Source organism: Meles meles, unplaced genomic scaffold (genome assembly GCF_922984935.1).
Source record: "Meles meles unplaced genomic scaffold, mMelMel3.1 paternal haplotype, whole genome shotgun sequence".
Classification (NCBI taxonomy): Eukaryota; Metazoa; Chordata; class Mammalia; order Carnivora; family Mustelidae; genus Meles; species Meles meles.
The window spans coordinates 58,032-80,645 of record NW_025721296.1 but is presented as its reverse complement, the minus strand read 5'-3'; the positions used below and the strand labels follow the sequence as shown (position 1 = coordinate 80,645).

General features: G+C 38.6%; 1 pseudogene; it reads right to left on the bottom strand.

Moving 5' to 3' along the window:
- Positions 1–5,437: 5,437 nt before the first annotated feature.
- Positions 5,438–13,221, bottom strand: LOC123936305 (annotated as a pseudogene).
- Between the last annotated feature and the right edge of the window lie 9,393 nt (positions 13,222–22,614).

The following is a 22,614-nucleotide window of genomic DNA, read 5'->3' as shown; positions in this document are numbered from 1 at the left end:
CATGAAAGAAATTGAAGAAGACACAAAAAGATGGAAGACTGTTCCATGCTCTTGGATTGGAAGAATAAACACTGTTAAAATGTCTATACTGCCTAGAGCAATCTATACTTTTAATGCCATTCCGATCAAAATTCCACCGATATTTTTCAAAGAGCTGGAGCAAATAATCCTAAAATTTGTATGGAGCCAGAAGAGACCCCGAATTGCCAAGGAAATGTTGAAAAACAAAAACAAAACTGGCAGCATCACGTTACCCGATTTCAAGCTTTACTACAAAGCTGTGATCACCAAGACAGCGTGGTACTGGCATAAAAACAGACACATAGACCAGTGGAACAGAGTGGAGAGCCCAGATATGGACCCTCAACTCTATGGTCAAATAATCTTCGACAAAACAGGAAAAAATATACAGTGGAAAAAAGACAGTCTCTTCAATAAATGGTGCTGGGAAAACTGGACAGCGATATGTAGAAGAATGAAACTCGACCATTCTCTTACACCGTTCACAAAGATAAACTCGAAATGGATAAAAGACCTCAACGTGAGACAGGAATCTCTCAGAATCCTAGAGGAGATCATAGGCAGTAACCTCTTCGATATCAGCCACAGCAACTTCTTTCAAGATAAGTCTCCAAAGGCCAAGGAAACAAAAGCAAAAATGAACTTTTGGGACTTCATCAAGATCAAAAGCTTCTGCACAGCAAAGGAAACAGTCAACAAAACAAAGAGGCAACCCACGGAATGGGAGAAGATATTTGCAAATGACAGTACAGACAAAAGGTTGATATCCAGGATCTACAAAGAACTTCTCAAACTCAACACACACAAAACAGATAATCATATCAAAAAATGGGCAGAAGATATGAATAGACACTTCTCCAACGAAGACATACAAATGGCTATCAGACACATGAAAAAATGTTCATCATCACTAGCCATCAGGGAGATTCAAATTAAAACAACATTGAGATACCACCTGACACCAGTTAGAATGGCCAAAATTAGCAAGACAGGAAACAACGTGTGCTGGAGAGGATGTGGAGAAAGGGGAACCCTCTTACACTGTTGGTGGGAATGCAAGTTAGTGCAGCCACTTTGGAGAACAGTGTGGAGATTCCTGAAGAAATTAAAAATAGAGCTTCCCTATGACCCTGCAATTGCACTGCTGGGTATTTACCCCAAAGATACAGATGTAGTGAAAAGAAGGGCCATTTGTACCCCAATGTTTATTGCAGCAATGGCTACGGTCGCCAAAATGTGGAAAGAACCAAGATGCCCTTCAACGGATGAATGGATAAGGAAGATGTGGTCCATATACACAATGGAGTATTATGCCTCCATCAGAAAGGACGAATACCCAACTTTTGTAGCAACATGGACAGGACTGGAAGAAATTATGCTGAGCGAAATAAGTCAAGCAGAGAGAGTCAAGTATCATATGGTCTCACTTATTTGTGGAGCATAACAAATAACATGGAGGACATGGGGAGATGGAGAGGAGAGGGAGTTGAGGGAAACTGGAAGGGGAGATGAACCATGAGAGACTATGGACTCTGAAAAACAACCAGAGGGTTATGAAGGGGCGGCGGGAGGGGGTGGGGTGGGGTGGGAGGTTGAGGAACCAGGTGGTGGGTAATAGGGAGGGCACGTACTGCATGGAGCACTGGGTGTGATGCCAAAACAATGAACACTGTTATGCTGTAAATAAGCAAATAAAAATAAATAAATTAATTAAAAAAAAAGAAATTAAAAAAAAATGACAAGATGTAGGTTTTTTTTTTAATTGCTTAGGATTATTTCATTGAGTATTATTTCATATATATAATATATAATATATATAATTAATGGAATATGTATATATTCCATTAATTTAGCAGGGGATATAGACATATATTGGCTATTGTAAATAATGCTGCAATCAGCACGCAGGTGCATATGCATGTATCTTTTCATATTGGTGGTTTTGTTTTCTTAGAATATACACCCAAAAGTGGAATACTAGATTATATTGTAATTCTGTTTCTATTTTCAATTTTCCAAGGACACTACACAGTGTTTTCCACAGTGGATGCATGAATTCTTGTTCTCAAAACCAGTGTACAAATTCTCACTTTCCTCACATCTTTGACAGCATCCACAACTTCGTGGTGGTTTGATTTTTTTAATACTAGCATTCTGACTGAGGTAAAGTGATATTTCACTTTATTTTGCTGTTGTTTACCCAAGTGTAACTTAGATTCAGTGTTGTGGTAGTTTTAGGTGTACAATAAAATTGTTCAACAATTCTATACACTAGACAATGGTCATCATAATAAGTGTTCTCTTTTCTAAAGATTTATTTATTTGTTTGCTTGCTTGTTTGTTTATTTGAGAGAGAGAGAGAGAGAGAGAGAGAGAGAATCTCAAGCAGGCTCCCTGATGGGCCTGGACCCTGACATGGTGCAACCCTGAGATCATGACCTGAGCTGAAATCAAGAGTTGGCAACCTACCTGACTGAGCCCCTCAGGCACTCACACCTTTCCATTTTTAAACATAACATGTTTGACTTCATCTGTACAGTCAGTTATAGAATAATCATCCTTGTATTTCAATAAAGCTTTATCCAACAGATATAATAGTCCATGCCTTGTCTCCTACGAAGGTTAACTTTTGCATGTGAAGCATAATTTCAAAATGCTATTTCAAAAATATCACTAACTTATTTCTGACTTTTAAGGCTATTTTGTCTCAAGATGCATGGGTGGCTCAGTGGGTTAAGCATCACGCTCTTGATTTCAGCTTAGAACTTGATCTCAGGGTCATGAATTCAAGCCCTGCTTAGGACTCCTCAAGGGACCTAATTTTAAATAAACAAATAAATAGTCCATTTTGTCTCATAGCAGATATTGCTACCCCAATTTCCTTTTTGTCTCTATTTGCATGAAATGCTTTTTTCAATCCTTTCATTTTCAGACTATATGTGTCTTAGGTCTGAAGTCAGTCTGTTGTAGATAGCATATAGATGGCCTTACTTTCTTTGAATCCATTCAGTCACCTTATATATTTTTACTAAAAAACTCACATTTAAAATAGTTGATATTATATATATTTATTGCCATATTGCTTATTGTATTCTGCCTTTTTAAAAAAAATTCTGCTGAATCTTTACTTTTTCTTGCTCTCTTCCGTCATGATTTGATGACTTTTTAAAATTATGTTTGGAGTCATTTTTCCTTTATTTATTTTGTGTGTGTGTGTGTGTGTGTGTGTGATTAGCAAAGGGAACATGTAGTGTACCTGTATGTATAGAAACCTACTTGAGGTTGATGGTCACCTAAGTTAAAATACATCTTAAAAGCATTATAATCTTACTCCCTCTTCCACATTTTATTTTTTTTATATTCAATGTTATATTTTTCTTTTATTTTGTTTAACGACCCCTTAAAAAAGATTTTATTTATTTCATTTTTATTAATTTGTGTGTGTGAGAGAGAGAGCACATAAGCTGGCAGAGGGAGAAGCAGGCTCTCAGCTGAGCAAGGATTCTGATGCAGTACTTGATCCCAGAACCTTGGGATCATGACTTGGGCCAATGGCAGTACTTAACTACTGGGCCACCCAGGTGTTCCTACTCTGAGTAACACTTCATTAATATTTGTAGACTATAATTTACAATATCAATGCTTTAACCTTTATACCACAGTTCAAAGTAGCTGATACAGTACCTTTACTATGTATTTGTTTTTAGTGTGATATTTTTTTCTTTCAATGTTTTCTTATTTATGTGATCTTCTTGTTCCATGTAAAGAAGTCCTTTCAACTTTTCTTTTAATATCAGCATATTGATGATGAATTCTTAATTTTTATTCATCTGCCGAACATATCTCTTTCTTTGTCAATTCTGATCACCTTTGTGGGTAGAGTGGTTGTAGGCTTTATGTGTTAACACTTTGAATGTATCATGATGCCCTTTTCTGTGCTGGAAAATCAGCTGATAGCCTTACTCAATTTCCCTTGTATATAAGTAGTCATTTTTTTCTTTTGATTTTTTAAATTTATATTTAATCTTTACCTCCTTAATTATTATGTGTCCTCATGTGGACTCTTTCAGATCATCTTGTTGAGGGTTTGCTGTGTTTCCTCAGCCTGGTTATCTCTTTCATTCCCCACATTGTGGAAATTTTCAGCACTTATTTCTTCATTTTCAGCACTTCATTTCACTCATTAAACGTTCTTGTCCTCTCTTCCTCTTCTCCTTCTGGACTCCTTGTAACATGAATGTTATTATGCTTGATGCTGTCCCAAATGTCCTCATTCTAAAATTTGTTCTTCTTCCTGCTCCTCAACTGGAATGTTTTCCACTCCATTCCCTGTCTCCCAGATCACTAACCCATTCTAATGTACTCTTTATTTATTCCTTCTAGCATATTGCTTATTTCAGCTATTGAATTCTTCAGTTCTGTTTGCTATTTTTTCTTTCTTTTTTTAAAGAGATTTTATTTATTTGAGACATAGAGTGAGCAAGCAAGAGAGAACACAAGTTTAGAAAGGGACAGAAGTAGAGGTAGAAGCAGACTCCCTATTGATCAGGGATCCCAAAGGCAGGGCTCAATCCCAGGCCCCTGGAATCACGACCTGAGCCAAAGGCAGATGATTAACTGACTGAGCAACCCAGGTGCGCTAGTATGTTTTTATTTCTAGGCACATTTAATTTAATATCAAGAATGCAATGGAAAAAAGGACCAAATACAATGAAGGAAACACATCAACACCAATGACAATGCTTTTTCAGCATATGCCTGTAACAAAATGTGGATTCAATTTCACTACTGAAAAAAAAAATGAAAAAAACAGTGAGTCTCATCACAGCCAATATCTTTATACAATCTATACTGACATGAATGTTTATAGTGTTTCCAAAAGTTTCAACCTGAGGTTTGATACCACACCTTTATGTCTGTACAGTCCTCTGTACGATTACCCATAGCATTAGCAATCATTCAAAGATAAAACCATTGATTGAAACTATATTGATTTAAGGCTCGATCTAGTATCGAGTATTGGCTAAGTATGAGTATTGGCTAAATATATGAACTATTTGTGCTGATATCTATCATTTGATTCTCTCATGACTACTAAATTGTTCTCAGCAAATAAACTCTTAAACGACAAAATTTTTGTTGTTTGAGCTTTGACCCAGAAGTTCAACAAGAATCATGAAGCCCATAGTCTTGATATAGCAAAACTGATATACAATGTCCTTACGTCACTATAGGCAAGGTTAGGAGTGATGCATATTCCAAGTTTCCATTTTAAAGGAATTTTACATATTCAATTCAGGAGTTCAAATCTCTAGGTTTTTGTTACTCCAAAAAGAGTGTGCCTCAGACTTAAGACTTCTGTTTCTCTATTTTTTTTTTTTTTCAAACAGAAACATTTCTTAAGTGTCTACTTGTTCTAGAAGGGGAATTATTCAGAGGTGGCCACTTTGGAATAGTCCCACACAATCAAGCCTCTATCAGGTATAAACTCCCAGGCACTCAGTTCATTTGGGGCTTTTTCCCATTTGTCTTTAGCCTGATTCAGGTCACCTTTCATTTTTAGGAAAAATAAGTTGATAGCTGGGCCTACCATTGTTGATCTCATTTGGGCAATGCTGGGCTATTGGACTCGCTTGAGGTACTGGATTTGAGTAGGACACACTTACATCTCTTGCTCCTTTGTTGCTGCCTAGTATTGTTGATGCTTTAGTTTTTCTTCAGACTCCCTTAACCTTGTTATATCATAAGCAATCATATCTGCATCCTTGCTATCTGAAGCTTGGACATATGATTCATCTCATTTCCATCTTAGAATTAACTCATCTCAGAGTCAAGATGGGGGGAAGTAGGAGGAGGCACCATTTCAACCTGTAACCTAAAGTGAGCTGATTACCTACCAAAGAACTCCAACCACCCATGAAATCAGCCTGAGATCAGAATTATACACGTCTGGATCTCTACAGGAGCAGAAGACGCCAGTGGCAGGTAAAGCAGACTGGGAGCATCGGACTGATATCGGAAGATAAACAAAAGGGGAGCCACCAGAGCTGACCGATTGGAAAGTAATACCCCAATATGAGAGTGCCCTGCATCTGGGGACCAGCATTAACTTGGAGTCTGTTTGAAAGTGCTCAAAAAACAAAGAGCAAATGATTTTGGGGGTGGGGGTGGGAAAGTAGTGGGAATCTGGGCGGTTAGGGACACGGACCTAAGCCCCTGGACCCAGGAGAGCCTCCCCTGGCACTGAGCCAGAGAGAATGAGGTGGAGAAATCAGGTCTCCGTCCCTGAGCCGCCAGTGCACCTGACCCACAAGTGTGCCCGAGAACGAGTGGGGTCTGGCTCCCATGAGGGGCAGGGAGCCTGGCCAGACGGCAATCCTGAAATGCATGCATCCCACAACCTCCCTTGGGAGAGGTGCTCATAGGTTCTAGCCTGGAGCTCTGGCATCCGGAAAAAACAGACATTCCCACCCCGGGACAGTGGGAAAATCTCAGTGTGCGATCACAGCTTGGAACCTCTCTGGCGGTCTGGTGCTGCCTAGACAGTCGCCACTGCCCTGGTATTGGGTACAATGAGGAGCTCCTGCATCCCCAGAGACCGTGACTCAGAATCGGCTCTGGCAGCAGCTCTGCAGAGCATTCTGAGGCTTCTCTCTGAGGTGCAGTTTGCTCTCCTCTAAAACTCCAAAAACCCTCAAAAGCTGTCAAGGCGAGAGAAAACAGATGAAAGAACATAAAAAACCCCAGAGAACAAAAGCCTGAAAAAAAAAAAACAGTTTCCTCAGAGCCCACCCCCTTGAGGGTAGTGGGAGGACCTAACTCAAGGAACATCATTGTCTGAAAACCCACATGGCAGGCCCCTCCCCCAGAAAACCAACCAGGAAGGAAGAAAAAAAAAGAAGACTACAACAGAACAACCACCATAGGGATGCCTGGGTGGCTCAGCTGTTAAAGCAGCTGCCTTCGGCTTAGGTCATGATCCCAGTGTCCTGGGATCGAGTCCACAACCAGCTCCTTGCTCAGCAGGGAGCATGCTTCTCCCTCTGCCTCTGCCTGCCACTCTGTCTGCCTGTGCTCACTCTCTTGCTCTCCTCTCTGACAAATAAATAAATAAAATCTAAAAAAAAAAGAAGAAAAAAAGAACAACCACCACTACTTCATAAATACAACTTTTATTTTTAACTCTTTATCAATATTCTGGTTCTTTTTTTTATACATACAGATAATTTTTAACCTATTTACCATCACACTGAGATGTCCAGTACATCAAATTCTTTAATAACTTTCTAACCTGAACTTTTTGATACATACACCCATGTATTTCTTTTGCTTTTCTATTTTTTTTAATTCTTTTTTAAATTTTAACTTAGTTTAGTCTAGTTTATTCTTTTTTAATTTTTATTTTCTACTATACATATAGAGTTAAACTTCAAGGTAATCCCCTTTCCCCAATCAATGCTACCCCTATAGGCAAACCAGTTTCTAATGCCCCTGTAACTTAGGAAAGTTGAGTCCCTTAACAAAAACATCAAGATATATTCAGGAAGAATCAAAATAACCTTCCTCAGCCACACTGAGAATTTATAAGCACTCTCCAAATTTTTCCTTCTGTCAGTGTTTCTGTGAATTTGTGTTTGTCCTGATAATATATAAATCTTACACTTGGGGTTCATTCTGATGAGGTTCTTCCCTTTTTTGCTTATGTATATATATATATATATTTTTTTTTCCTCTTGTCATATATTTTATCAGTCTTTTTCTTTGTCTGTTTTTGTTTGTATACTTCATAAATCTTACATTTGGGCCCATTTGGGCAGAGCCTTCTCTTTTATCTTCCCTTTCTTTTCCTGTTTCTCTATCTCTCGCTCCTTTTTCCTTTTTTTCTTTTCCTTTTTTTTTCTTTCTTCTTCTCTATTTCTTATTCTTTTCTTTTTTCTCTCATTTGGGTGGAGATCCCTGATTGCACAGAAGCGTTCCAGGGTGCACCTTGACTGCACCACAATCAATACGTCCAGCTGCATCTGTTCAGTCATCTCTTAACAAAATGATTAGGAGGAGGAATACCCAACAGAAGAAAAATACAGAGGATGGATCTTCTGCAACAGAGCTAATGGCTATCAACATAGACAATATGTCGGAAAAGGAATTCAGAATAACAATTATCCAGGCAATAACTAGGTTGGAGAAAGCCATGGATGACCAAACAGAATTGATTAGGGCAGAACTGAAAGCCACCAGGGTTGATGTTCAAAATGCTCTCAATGAATTCCAATCTAATCTAAATTCTCTAAAAGCTAGTGTAACTGAGACAGAAGATAGAATTAGTGATCTGGAGGACAAACAGATAGAGAGAAAGGATCAGCAGGAGGCCTGGAACAAACAGTTCAGAAGCCAAGAAAACAGAATCAGGGGAATAAATGATGCCATGAAACGTTCCAACGTCAGAATTATTGGAATCCCTGAAGGGGAGGAAAAAGAAAGAATTCTAGAAGATATAGTGGAACAAGTTGTCTATGGAAATTTTCCCAATCTCACGAATGGAAACAACGTTCATGTACTAGAGGCAGAGAGATTTCCTCCCAAGATTTTAGATTCTCGAATGTCCTCACGACACCTTATAGTTAAAATGAGGAATTATGTTTCACGACAGACCCTCTTAAAAGCAGCTAGGACAAAAAAGCTCCTTACATACAGAGGAAAGCCCATTAGAATAACATCAGACCTTTCCACAGAGACTTGGCAAGCCAGGAAGGGCTGGCAAAATATATTCAGAGTACTAAATGAGAAGAACATGCAACCAAGAATACTCTATCCAGCAAGACTGACATTCAAAATGAATGGAGAGATAAAGTTTCTAAGACCTGCAAGGCGTAAAAGACTATGCAAACACCAAGCTGACACTGCAGGAAATATTAAGGGGGGTTCTAAATAGAGAAAAAAAATCCTAAGAATATCATTGAACAGAAATATAGAAGCAATCTACAAACAGAAAGACTTCAAAGGAAACACGATGTCAATAAAAAACCTATCTCTCAATAATCACTCTCAATGTGAATGGCCTAAATGCACTCATAAAATGACACAGGGTTGCAGATTGGATAAAACGACAGGACCCATCCATATGTTGTCTACAAGAGACCCATTTTGAACCTAAGGATACCCCGACTGAAAGTGAAGGGATGGAGAAGCATCTTTCATGCCAATGAGCCTCAAAAGAAGGCTGGAGTAGCAATTCTCATATCATATATATTAGATTTTAAACTAAGGACTGTAGTCAGAGATACAGAAGGACACTAAATCATTCTGAAAGGGACTATGCACCAAGATGATCTAACAATTGCAAATATCTATGCCTCCAATACGGGAGCACCCAATTACATAAGAAAACTATTAATCAAGATGAAGAGTCATATTGATATGAATACACTAATAGTAGGAGATCTTAATATGCCTCTCTCAGAAATAGACTGATCATCGAAGCAGAAAGCTAATAAAGAAATAAGAGCATTGAATGAAACATTGGACCAGATGGATCTCATAGACACATACAGAACATTCCACCCTAAAACTACAGAATACACATTCTTCTCAAGAGCACATGGAACCTTCTCCACAATAGACCACATACTCGGTCACAAAGCAGGACTCAACCGATACCAAAAGACTGACATTATTCCCTGCATATTCTCAGATCACAATGCTTTGAAACTGGAACTCAATCACAAGGAAAAGTTCAGAAGGAACTCTTAACACCTGGAAGCTAAAGACTACTTTGCTTAAGAATGCTTGGATCAAGCAGGAGATCAAAGATGAACTTAAACAATTCATGGAAACCAATGAGAATGAAGACACTTCGGTCCAAAACCTATGGGATACAGCAAAGGCGGTTCTAAGGGGGAAATACATAGCCATCCAAGCCTCCCTCAAAAAAATTGAAAAATCCAGAATACACCAGCTCTCTCTACACCTTAAAGAACTGGATTATCAACAACAAGTCTAACCAACTCCACATGCAAGAAGGGAAATAATCAAGATTAGAGCATAGATCAATGAGGTAGGCACCAGAGATACAGGAGAACGTATCAATGAAACTAGAAGCTGGTTTTTTGAAAGAATCAATAAGATCGATAAACCATTGGCCACACTAATCCAAAAAAAATGAGAGAAAGCCCAAATTAATAAAATTATTAATGAAAAGGGAGAGATCCCAAGTAACACCAAGGAATAGAAACACTTCTCAGAAATCATTACCAACAGTTATACGCCAATAAACTAAGCAACCTAGATGAAATGGATGCATTCCTCCTGGAAAACTAAAAACTCCCAAAATTGAACCAGGAAGAAATTGAAAACCTGAATAGATTGATATCTAGTAACGAGATTGAAGCAGTGACCAAAAACCTCGCAAAAAACAAGAGCCCAGGACCTGACGGATTCCCTGGGGAATTCTACTAAACTTTCAAAGAAGAAAAACACCAATTCTCCTGAAGCTTTTCCAAAAAAATTGAAGCAGAAGGAAAACTTCCAGACTCTTTTTCTGAAGCCAGCATTACCCTGATTCCGAAACCAGGCAAAGAACAGGAGAATTTCAGACCAATATCACTGATGAATATGGATGCAAAGATTCTCAACAAGATCTTAGCAAACAGGATCCAGCAGCACATGAAAAAGATTATCCACCATGACCAGGTGGGATTCATCCCTGGGTTGCAAGGTTGGTTCAACATTCGCAAATGAATCAATGTGATAGAACAAATCAATAAGAGAAGAGAGAAGAACCACATGGCCCTCTCAATTGATGCAGGAAAAGCATTTGAGAAAAATCCAGCATCCGTTCCTGATTAAATCGCTTCCAAGTATAGGGATAGAGGGAACATTCTTGAACATATCAAATCTTTCTATGAAAGACCCACAGCAAATATCATCCTCAATGGGAAAAAGCTTGCAGCCTTCCTATTGAGATCAGGAACACGACAAGGATGCCCACTCTCACCACTCTTGTTCAAAATAGTACTAAAAGTCCTAGCAACGGCAATCAGAAAAAAAGAGAAATAAAATTATCTAAATTTGCCAGGAAGAAGTCAAACTCTCTTCGCAGATGACATGATTCTTTCTATGGAAAACCCCAAAGACTCCACCCCCAAACTACTAGAACTCATACAGCAATTCAGTAACGTGGCAGGAGACAAAGTCAATGTACAGAAATCAGTAGCTTTCTTATACACTAACAATGAAAATACAGAAAGGGAAATTAGAGAATTGATTCCATTTACCATAGCACTAAGAACCATAAGATACATGGGAATAAGCCTAACCAAAGTGCTAAAGGTCCTGTACTCGAGGAACAAGAGAACACTCATGAAAGAAATGGAAGAAGACACAAAACGATGGAAGATTGTTCCATGCTCTTGGATTGGAAGAATAAACATTGTTAAAATGTCTATACTGCCTAGAGCAATCTACACTTTTAATGCCATTCCGATCAAAATTCCACTGGTATTTTTCAAAGAGCTAGAGCAAATAATCCTAAAATTTGTATGGAATCAGAAGAGACCCCGAATTGCTAAAGAAATGTGGAAAAACAAAAACAAAACTGGCGGCATCACATTAGCCGAGTTCAAGCTTTACTACAAAGCTGTGATCACCAAGACAGCATGGTACTGGCATAAAAAGAGACACATAGACCAGTGGAACAGAGTGAAGATCTCAGATATGGACCCTCAACTCTATAGTCAAATAATTCGACAAAACAGGAAAAAATATACAATGGAAAAAAGACAGTCTCTTCAATAAATCGTGCAGGGAAAACTGGACAGTGATATGTAGAAGAATGAAACTCCACCATTCTCTTACACCATAAACAAAGATAAACTGTAAATGGATAAAAGACTTGTAACAAACTTGTTATAAAAACTTGTAATAAAAAACATGAGACAGGAATCCATCACAATGCTAGAGGAGAACATAGGCAGTAACCTCTTCGATATCAGCCACAGCAACTTCTTTCAAGATATGTCATCAAAGGCAAAGGAAACAAAAGGGAAAATGAACTCTTGGGACATCAGCAAGATCAAAAGCTTCTGCACAGCAAAGGAAACAGTCAACAAAACATAAAGGCAACCCACAGAATGGGAGAAGATATTTGCAATTGACAGTACAGACAAAAGTTTGATATCCAGGATCTATAAAGAACTTCTCAACCTCAACACACACAAAACAGATAATCGTATCAAAAAATGGGCCAAAGATATGAACAGACACTTCTCCAACGAAGACATACAAATGGCTATCAGACACATGAAAAAATGTTCATCATCACTAGCCATCAGGGAGATTCAAATTAAAACCTCATTGAGATATCACCTGACACCAGTTAGAATGGCCAAAATTAGCAAGCCAGGAAACAACGTGTGTTGGAGAGGATGTGGAGTAAGGGGAACCCTCTAACACTGTTGGTGGGAATGCAAGTTAGTGCAGGCAATTTGGAGAACAGTGTGGAGATTCCTGAAGAAATTAAGAATAGAGCTTCCCTATGACCCTGCAATTGCACTGTTAGGTATTTACCCCAAAGATCCAGATGTAGTGAAGAGAAAGGCCATCTGTACCCCAATGTTTATTGCAGCAATGGCCACGGTTGCCAAATTGTGGAAAGAACCAAGATGCCCTTCAACGGATGAATGGATAAGGAAGATGTGGTCGATATACACGATGGAGTATTATGCCTCCATCAGAAAGGATGAATACCCAACTTTTGTAGCAACATGGACGGGACTGGAAGAGATTATGCTGAGCGAAATAAGTCAAGCAGAGAGAGTCAAGTATCATATGGTCTCACTTATTTGTGGAGCATAACAAAGAACACGGAGGACATGGGGAGATGAAGAGGAGAGGGAGTTGAGGGAAACTGGAAGGGCAGATGAACCATGAGAGTCTATGGACTCTGAAAAAGAACCAGAGGGTTTTGAAGGGGCTGGGGGGTGGGAGGTTGAGGAACCAGGTGGTGGGTAATTGGGAGGGCAGGTACTGCATGGAGCACTGGGTGTGATGCCAAAACAATGAACACTGTTATGCTGAAAATAAACAAATAAAAATAAAAAATATAAAAATTAAAAAAAAAAGAATTAACTCATCTCGTGCCATAATTTCAAAGTCTGCTTTACTCAGTTGAACCTATTTGGGAAGCTGTTCCTCATTGGTCATCTTGAATCATCTCCATATGGAGGCTGACTAGTATTACCTAGTTACATAGGCCAAAACTGTGCTGCCTGCTGGCGACCCAGGCTGCCAGACAAGGCGACTACTGTCCCTGTGCTCTTCCCTGATTGGTTCTTTATATTTTATGTCTCTTTATGCTCTTTCCCGTCCTTTCCGTTGAGGTCCGTGAGCATCTTTATGATCACATTACTTTGAATTCTTATCAGACATATTGCTGATCTCAGTCCTGTGTAGTTCTTTTTCTGACATTTAGTTTTGTTTTTTTTTGTTTTTGTTTTTGTTTTTGCTTGGTTATTTGGAAAATATGGATCCACTTCCTCATTTTGCCTGGGTTTCTGTGATCACCTCTCAGTGATGTCCAGCACATCCATTCAGGAGATTTTCAAAATGCTTCTTCCATGCTGGGTCTCATGTTGAGTGATAGAGTGCTCTGACCCTTTAAGATTGGAGTCTTCATTTCCTACAACCCTCCATCTCTCCTGGACTTAAGCAGGACTGAGTTTGTAAATCCCAGAGTTAAGTATTGTTGATTTCCAAATTCAGACAGTGTGGAGTCTTTCTTACTTTCTCATGTCCCCAGGGAAAAGGGTGCCTCATGTGGGGCTTGGATTCCTCAAATATTCGAGAAGTGCCTCTATGTGTGTGTGTGAGATCACTCTTGCTTGTAGATCTGTTTCAGATGACATCTCTGCCCCTCATATCCATTTTGATGTGACTTTCTCTTCATAGCCATATCTATGGGAAAGCTTATGTGCTAGTCTTCTAGTCATTTTCAGAGGGAATTTCCCTAAATGTAGTTTCACCGTTGGTGTATCTGGGAAGAGATAACTTCAGTTTCTTCCTCTCTGCGATATTGATTCATTTCCTACATTTTTTTTTAAATTCACATCTTAAATATATTTTTTTCAGTGTTCCAAGATTGGTTGTGTATGCACCACACCTATGCTCCATGCAATACATGTCCTCCTTAAGACCCACCACCAGGCTCACCCAACCCCACACACCTTCCCTTCCAAAACCCTCACTTTTCTTCACACAGTTTCAAAATTTTGTACTCTGTTGAATTTTTCTCCATTTAGTTACATTAAGATATTATTTGCATCTGCTTTATTAATTCTAAAAGCAGCATTTTATTTCAAGTAATGTGTAAAGGGAAATGTGTGGCAATTCAATGAAACAATTTTTTTCAAATGATGTTGGTGTCTACTCACCACAGTTTTGTAACTGCCCTACTTATGAAAAAGATGTCATGTTTGCTTTTATTCATGCCTTAAAAATGTCTTTTGTCAGTTGGTTTGAGTATTCTTCAAAGAAAGCATTTACCTATAATGTTTTTGAAGTACTACTCTAGAACTTTCTACTCTCCCCCATTCCCACCATCTGTATACACTATACCATGTTCTTAAGGGTCAATATATCAATTAAATAGACTGAGAATTAAGCACATTTCCAAGAGATCAACGTGTTATCCCACTTCTTTTCTCTGATCAAAATACTGCAGAGTGAGGAACCTCTATACTAGGTGACAGATAATATAAACATTTAAAACTTTTTCTTTTAATTTTGTATCAAACATCAGGATGTATATGCTGTTGCAACATTCAGTTCTTTGACCGAATGAACATGTGAATCAAAAATGAGAAAAAGGTTTCCTAACAAGTTCCCATTTGACTTCATGATTATCTTAATTATGGAGTAACTGTGAGCATTGAAATAGATGTATTGCTTTTTAACAATTAACATATAATATATTATTTGTTTCTGGGGTACAGTTCTGTGAACACATTCCCAATAGCACAGACCCTCCCCAATGTCCATAACCCAGCCACCCCATGCCTCCCACCCTTCTCTATTCCAGCAATCCTCAGTTGTTTCCTGAGATTAAGATCTCTTATGGTTTGTCTCCCTCTCTGGTCCCATCGTGTTTCATTTTTTCTTCCCTTCCCCTACAATCCTCTGTCTTGTTTCCAAATTCTTCATATCAGTGAGATCACAAGATAATTGTCTTTCTCTGATTGACTTATTTCGCTTAGGATAATACCCTTTAGTTCCAGCCAAATCATTTCAAATGGCAAGATTTCATTTTTTGATGGCTGCGTAATATTTCCTCACACACACACACACACACACACACACACGCACACACACACACACCACATCTTTTTTAACCATTCCTCTGTCCTTGGACATCTAGGCTCTTTCCATAGTTTGGCTATTGTTTACATTTCTGCTATAAACATTTGGGTGAACGTGCCCCTTCATATCACTACATTCGTATCTTTAGGGTAAACACCCAGTAGTGTGATTGCTGGGTCATATGGTAGCTCCATTTTCAACTTTTGGAGGAACCTCCACACTGTTTCCAGGGTGGCTGCACTAGCTTGCACTCCCACCAACAGTGTAGGAGGCTTACCCTTCTTCTGCAATCTCACCAATGTCTGTCATTTCCAGACTTGTTAATTTTAGCCATTCTGACTGGTGTGAGGTGATATCACAGTGTGGTTTTGATTTGTATTTCCATGATGTGGAGCACTTTTTCATGTGTCTGTTGGCCATCTGGATGTCTTCTTTGCATAAATTTCTGTTCATGTTTTCTGCCCATTTCTTGATTGGATTCTTTGTTTTTTGGGTATTGAGTTTGGTAAGTTCATTATAGATTTTGGATAAAAGCCCTTTATCTGATACAGCAATTGCAAATATTTTCTTCCATTCAGTTGCCCTTTGGTTTTGTGGACTGCTTCCTTTCCTGTGCAAAAGCTTTTGATCTTGATGAAGATCAAGCGTTCATCTTTGCCCTTGCTTCCCTTGCCTTTGGTGATGTTTCTAGGAAGAAGTTGCTGTGGCTGGGGTTGAAGAGGTTGCTGCCTGTGCTCTCCTCGGGGATTTTGATGAATTTCTCTCTCTCATTGAGGTCTTTCATCCATTTGAGTCTATTTTTGTGCATGGTGTAAAGAAATGGTCAAGTTTCATTTTTCTGCATGTAGCTGTCCAATTTTCCCAATGCCACTTGTTGAAGAGACTGTCTTTTTCCATTGAACATTCATTCATGCTTTGTCAAAGATTAGTTGACCATAGAGTTAAGGGTCAGTTTCTGGGCTCTCTACTCTGTTCCATTGATCTATGTGTCTGTTTTTGTGCCAGTATACCATACTGTCTTGATAATTACAGCTTTGTAATAAGAGTTTGAAGTCTGAAATTGTGGTGCTGCCAGCTTTTCAGCATTGCTCTCAAACTCAAAACAATGTTTTCAACATCCCTCTGGCTATTCTGGGTCTCTTCTGGTAACATAAATTTTAGGATTGCTTGTTCCATTTTTTGAAAAAAAGTTGACGGTATTTTGATATGGGTTACATTCAATGTGTAGATTGTTTTAGGTAGCATAGACATTTTTCCCAACCTTTGTTCTCCCAATCCATAAGAATGGGATATTTTTCCATTTCATTGTGTCTTCCTCAATTTCTTTCATGAGTGCTTCATAGTTTCCTGAGTACAGATTCTTTGCCTCTTTCATTAGATTTATTCCTCAATATCTAATGGCTTTGGGTGCAATTGTAAATAGAATCAACTCTTTAATTTCTCCTTCATCTGCCTTGTTGGTGTACAGAAGGGCAACTGCTTTCTGTGCATTGATTTTCTATACTGACACACTACTGAATTCCTGCATGAGTTCTAGCAGTTTTGGAGTTTTCCACAGAAAGTATAATATCGTCTGCAAAGAATGAGAGTTCTCATTCTCCAGTTCAGATGCCTTTTATTCCTTTGGGTCATCTTATTGCCAAGGCTAGGACTTCTAGTACTATGTTGAATAGCAGTGGTGATAAGTTTCCAAAGGAATTGTTCCTGAACATAGAGGAAAAGCTCTTAATCTTTCCCCATTGAGAATATTTGCTGTGTGTTTTTCATACATGGCTTTGATGATACTGAAGTATATGCCCTCTATCCCTACACAGTGAAGAGTTTTGATCAAGAAAGGATGCTGTACTCTGTCAAATGCTTTTCAAACCACTATTGAGAGTAGCACATGGTTCTTGTTCTTTCTTTTGTTAATGTATTGTTTGACACTGATTGATTTGCAGATGTTGGACCATCCTTGAAGTTCGGGAATAGATCTCCCTTGGTCATATTGAATTATACTTTTTATGTATTGTTGGATCCGATTGGTTTTTATTTTGGTGATAAGTTTTGCAGCCATGTTCATCAGGGATTTGGGTCTATAATTCTCCTTTTTGATGGGCTCTTTGATGGTTTGAGATCAAAACAATGCTGGCTTCATAATATGGGCTTGGAAGTTCTCCTTCCATTTCTATTGTTTGGAATGGTGTCAGGAGAACAAGTATTAGTTTTTCTTTAAATGTGGGGTAAAATTCAATTGGGAAGCTGTCCGGCCCTGGGCTCTTGTTTTTTTTTTTTTTTTTTGGGGGGGGGGGGGGATTTTGATAATGGCTTCAATCTCCTTATTGGTCATGGGTCTGTTCAGGTTTTCTAATTCTTCCTGGTTCAGTTTTGGTAGTTTATATGTGTCTAGGAATGCATCCATTCTTCCAGATTGTGAGTTTTGCTGGCATATAGTTGCTCATAATATGTTCTTATAACGGTTTGTATTTCTTTGGTGTTGGTTGCGATCTCTTTTCTTTCGTTCATGATTTTATTAATTTGGGTTCTTTCTTTTTGTTTTTGATAAGTCTTGCTAGGGGCTTATCTGTTAATTGGTCAGGTATTTATCTTATTAACTCTTTCAAAGAACCAGCTCCTAGTCTTACCGATCTGCTCCACTGTACTTTTGCTTTCCATTTCACAGATTTCTGCTCTGATCTTTATTATTTATCTTCTCCTGATGGGTTTAGGCTCTCATTGATGTTCTTTCTCCAGCTCTTTATAGGTGTACAATGAGGTTGTGTACTTAAGACCGTTCTTATTTCTTGAGGAAGTCTTGTGTTGCTCTGTACTTTCCTCCCAGGACTGAATTGGGGCATCCCAATTATTTTGAACAGTTGTGCTGTCACTTTCACTTGTTTCCATGATTTTTAAAAATTTTTGTTTATTTATTTTTTACATTTCTTTTAAATGTTCCAGAATTTATTGTTTTGCACTACATAAAGTGTTCCATGCAATACATGCCCTCCATAATATACACCACCAGGCTCACCCAACTTCCTACACCCTTCCCTCCAAACCCTCAGATTGGTTTTCAGAGTCCACAGTCTCTTACGGTTCATCTCCCCCTCCAATTTCCCTCAACTCCCTTCTCCTCTCCATTTCCCCCTGTCCTCCGTGTTATTCCTTATGCTCCACAGATAAGCAAATCCATATGATAATTGACTCTCTCTGCTTGACTTATTTTAATCAGCATAATCTCTTTCAGTCCTATCCATGTTTATGCAAAAGTTGGATATTCATCCTTTCTGTGGGGGGCATAATACTCCATACTGCATATGGACCACATCTTCCTTATCCATGCCCATTGAAGGGCATCTTTGTTCTTTCCACAGCTCAGCGATCGTGGGCATTCGTGATATAAACATTGGGGGTACAAGTGCCCTTCTTTTCAGTACATCTGTATCTTTGGGGTAAATACCCAGCAGTGCAATTGCAGGGTCATAGGGAAGCTCTATTTCTAATTTCTTCAGGAATCTCTACACTGTTTTCCACAGTGACTGCCCCAAGTTTCATTCCCTGAATAGATTAATATCTAGTAGCAAGATTGAAGCAGTGATAAAAAACTTCCCAAACAAGACAAAACAAAACAACAAAAAAGGAAAAACAAAACAAAGCAATACAAAAATGAAACAAAACAAACAAACAAAAAAACAAAACAAAAGCAAAAACAAAAACAAGAGCCCAGGACCTGACAGCTTCTCTGGGGAAGTCTACCAAACTTTCAAAGAAAAAATAATATCTATTATCCTGAAGCTGTTTCAGAAAATTGAAGCAGAAGGAAAACATCCAGACTCTTTTTATAAACCTAGAATTACCCTGATCACCCAAACAAGAAAAGACCCCATCCAAAAGGAGAATTTCACACCAATATCCCCGACAAATATTGGTGGTAAGATTCTCTAGCAACTAGAATACAACAGTACATTAAAATGATTATCCACCATGACCAGGTGGGATTCATCCCTGGGTTGCAAGAGTGATTCAAATATCCACTCAAGGTGATAGAAGAAATCAATAAGGGAAGAGAGAAGAACCACATGGTCCTGTCAATTGATGCAGAAAAAGCATTTGAGAAGATACAGCATCCGCTTCTGATTAAAATGTTTGAAAATATAGGGATAGAGAGAACATTCCTCAACTCTATAAAATCTAACTATGAAAAACCCACAGCAAATATCATCCTCAGTCGGAAAAAGCTGAAAACCTTCCCTTTGAGATCAAGAACACGACAAGGATGCCCACTCTCACCATTGTTGTTCACCATAGTATTAGAAATCCTAGCAACAGCAATCAGACAACAAAGAGAAATAAAATGTATTCAAATTGGCAATGAATAAGTCAAACTCTCTCTCTTCACAGATGACATGATATTTTATATGGAAAACCCAAAAGATTCCACCCCCCAGATACTAGAATGTCTACAACAATTCATTAACGTGGCAGGATTCAATGTCAATGTACAGAAATCAGTGGCTTTGTTATACACTGACAATGAAAATACAGAAAAGGAAATTAGAGAATCAATTCCATTTACTATAGCAGTAGGAACCATAAGATACCGGGGAATAAACCTAACCAAAAAGGTAAAGGATATGTACTCGAGGAACTACAGAACACTCATGAGAGAAATTGAAGACACAAGAAGATGGAAGACCATTTCATGCTCATGGATTGGAAGATTAAACATTTTAAAAATTTCTATACTGCCTAGAGCAATCTTTATTTTTTCAATGTCCTTCTGATCAAAATTCCCCCAGCATTTTTCAAAGAACTGGAACAAACAATCCTAAAATTTGTATGGAATCAGAGGAGACCCCGAATTGCTAAGGAAATGTTGAAAAAGAAAAACAAAACTGGGGCATTACATTGCCCGATTTCAAGCTTTACTACAAAGCTGTGATTACCAAGATATCATGGTATTGGCATAAAAACAGACACATAGACCAGTGGAACAGAGTAGAGAGTCCAGATATGGACCCTCAACTCTATGGTCAAATAATCTTTGACAAAGCAGGAAAAAATATACTGTGGAAAAAAGTCTCTTCAATAAATGCTGTAACTGTGCCTCAGAACAATGTATTACTTAAAACATAACCCGTGGGAAATTTTGCTAATTACCAAGAATCTTTAGGTATAGCCTCAAGAAAAACACATAGTGGCAACAGGCCTCTCGGAGAGAGGAGGATATAGGGCTTCAAGCTCAACAGCTGCGTATGCCCAGCTAGCTCAGGGCAGAATGCTACCTGCTTCGTGGAAGCTGTACAGCTGGGAACAGCTGACCAGTTCAGGGTGGATGCCGCCTGCTTCATTTTTTCCATTATCTCCCCTTCTCCCCCACCCCTGAGAGCACCTGTGGTTAATTAGATAGTCGTTTGAATGTGCTTCCTCAACTATAAACTTCATACTGCTTGACCAGACATATTTTTTGCTCCTTCTTATTTATCTACAAGGCCTATGATTAATGCTTAGCCTTCTTCATCTCCTCTGTTGATTACTGCCTATACATAATAACAACAGGACTGAGGAGTTGCTCGGGGAAACAGTCTTTTATCCTGTTGCCCCCTGCTCCCTTTCTCTTGCAGCTGACTTGTTTGTGCCTCATTCTTCTCCTGTGTGCTGTCACGAAGGGGCAAATGGTGCTCGAAAAATTAGACAGCTATGTGTAGAAGAATGAAACTTGATCATTCACTTACACCATACACAAAGATTAACTTGAAATGGATGAAAGACCTCAGCGTGAGGCAGGAACCCATCAGAAATCTGGAAGGGAACATAGGCAGTAACATTTCCAACTTAGGGCACAGCAATTTCTTTCAAGATATGCCTCCAAGGACCAAGGAAACAAAAGCAAAAATGAATTTTCGGGACTTCATGAAGATCAAAAGCTTCTGCACAGCAAAGGAAACAATCAACAAAACAAAGAGGCAACCAAAGGAATAGGTGAAGATATTTGCAAATGACAATACATACAAAAGACCGATATCCACGATCTATAAAGAACTCCTCAAACTCAACACACACAAAACAGACAATCATGTCAAAAATGGGCAGAAGACATGAACAGACACTTCTCCAATGAAGACATACAAATGGCTAACAGACACATGAAACAATGTTCATCATCACTAGCCATCAAGGAGATTCAAATCAAAACCACATTGAGATACCACCTCACACCAGTTAGAATGGCCAAAATGAACAAGACAGTGAACAACATGTGTTGGAGAGGATGTAGAGAAAGGGGAACCCTCTTACACTGTTCCTGGGAATCCAAGTAGGTTTCCATGAATTTTTAAAAATTCTTTAATTTCCTGGGTGACCCATTAATTCTTTGGTTGGATGCTCCTTAGCCTTTATGTATTTGAGCTCTTTCCAACTTTCCTCTCCTGACTGAGTTTAGTTTCAGGGCATTATGGTCTGAAAATAGGCAGGGAATCATCCCAATCTTTTGGTACACTTTGAAACCTGATTTTTGATCCAGGATGTGATCTATTCTGGAGAATGTTCCATGTGCACTAGAGACGAATGTGTATCCTGTTGCTTTGGGATGGAATATCTGAATATATCTGTGATGTCCGTCTGATCCAGTGTGCCATTTAAAGACTTTATTTCCTGTTGATCATTTGCTTTGATGATCTGTCCATTTCAGTGCTGGGGGTGGGGATCAAAATCCCCTACTATTATTGTATTATTTTTGAATGTTTCTTTGATTTTGTTATTATTTGGTTCAATAGTGGATGCTCCTATGTTAGGGGCATAGGTATTTAAAATTGTTAGATGTTCTTGTTGTACAGACGCTTTCAATATGATCCAGTGTCCTTCCTCATCTCTTATTATGTAGTCTTTGGATTAAAATTCAATTTGCCTGATACAAGTTTTGGCATCTGAGCTTTCTTTTGATATCCACTGGCCTGGTAAATATTTTTCCACCCCCTCTCTTTAAATCTAGAGGTGCCTTTGGCTCCAAAATGAGTTTCTTGCAGACTGCATATGGATGGATCTTTTTCTTTTAAATCCATTCTTATACCCTATGTCTTTTGATTGGGGCATTTAGTGTATTTGCCTTCAGGGTAACAGTTGAAATATATGAATTTATTGCTATTATATTGCCCGTAAAGTGATCGTTACTGTATATTATCTCTTTTACTTTTTGGTCTGTGTTACTTTGGGGCTCTTTCTTTGGTTAGAGGACTCCTTTCAACATTTCCTGTGGGACTAGTG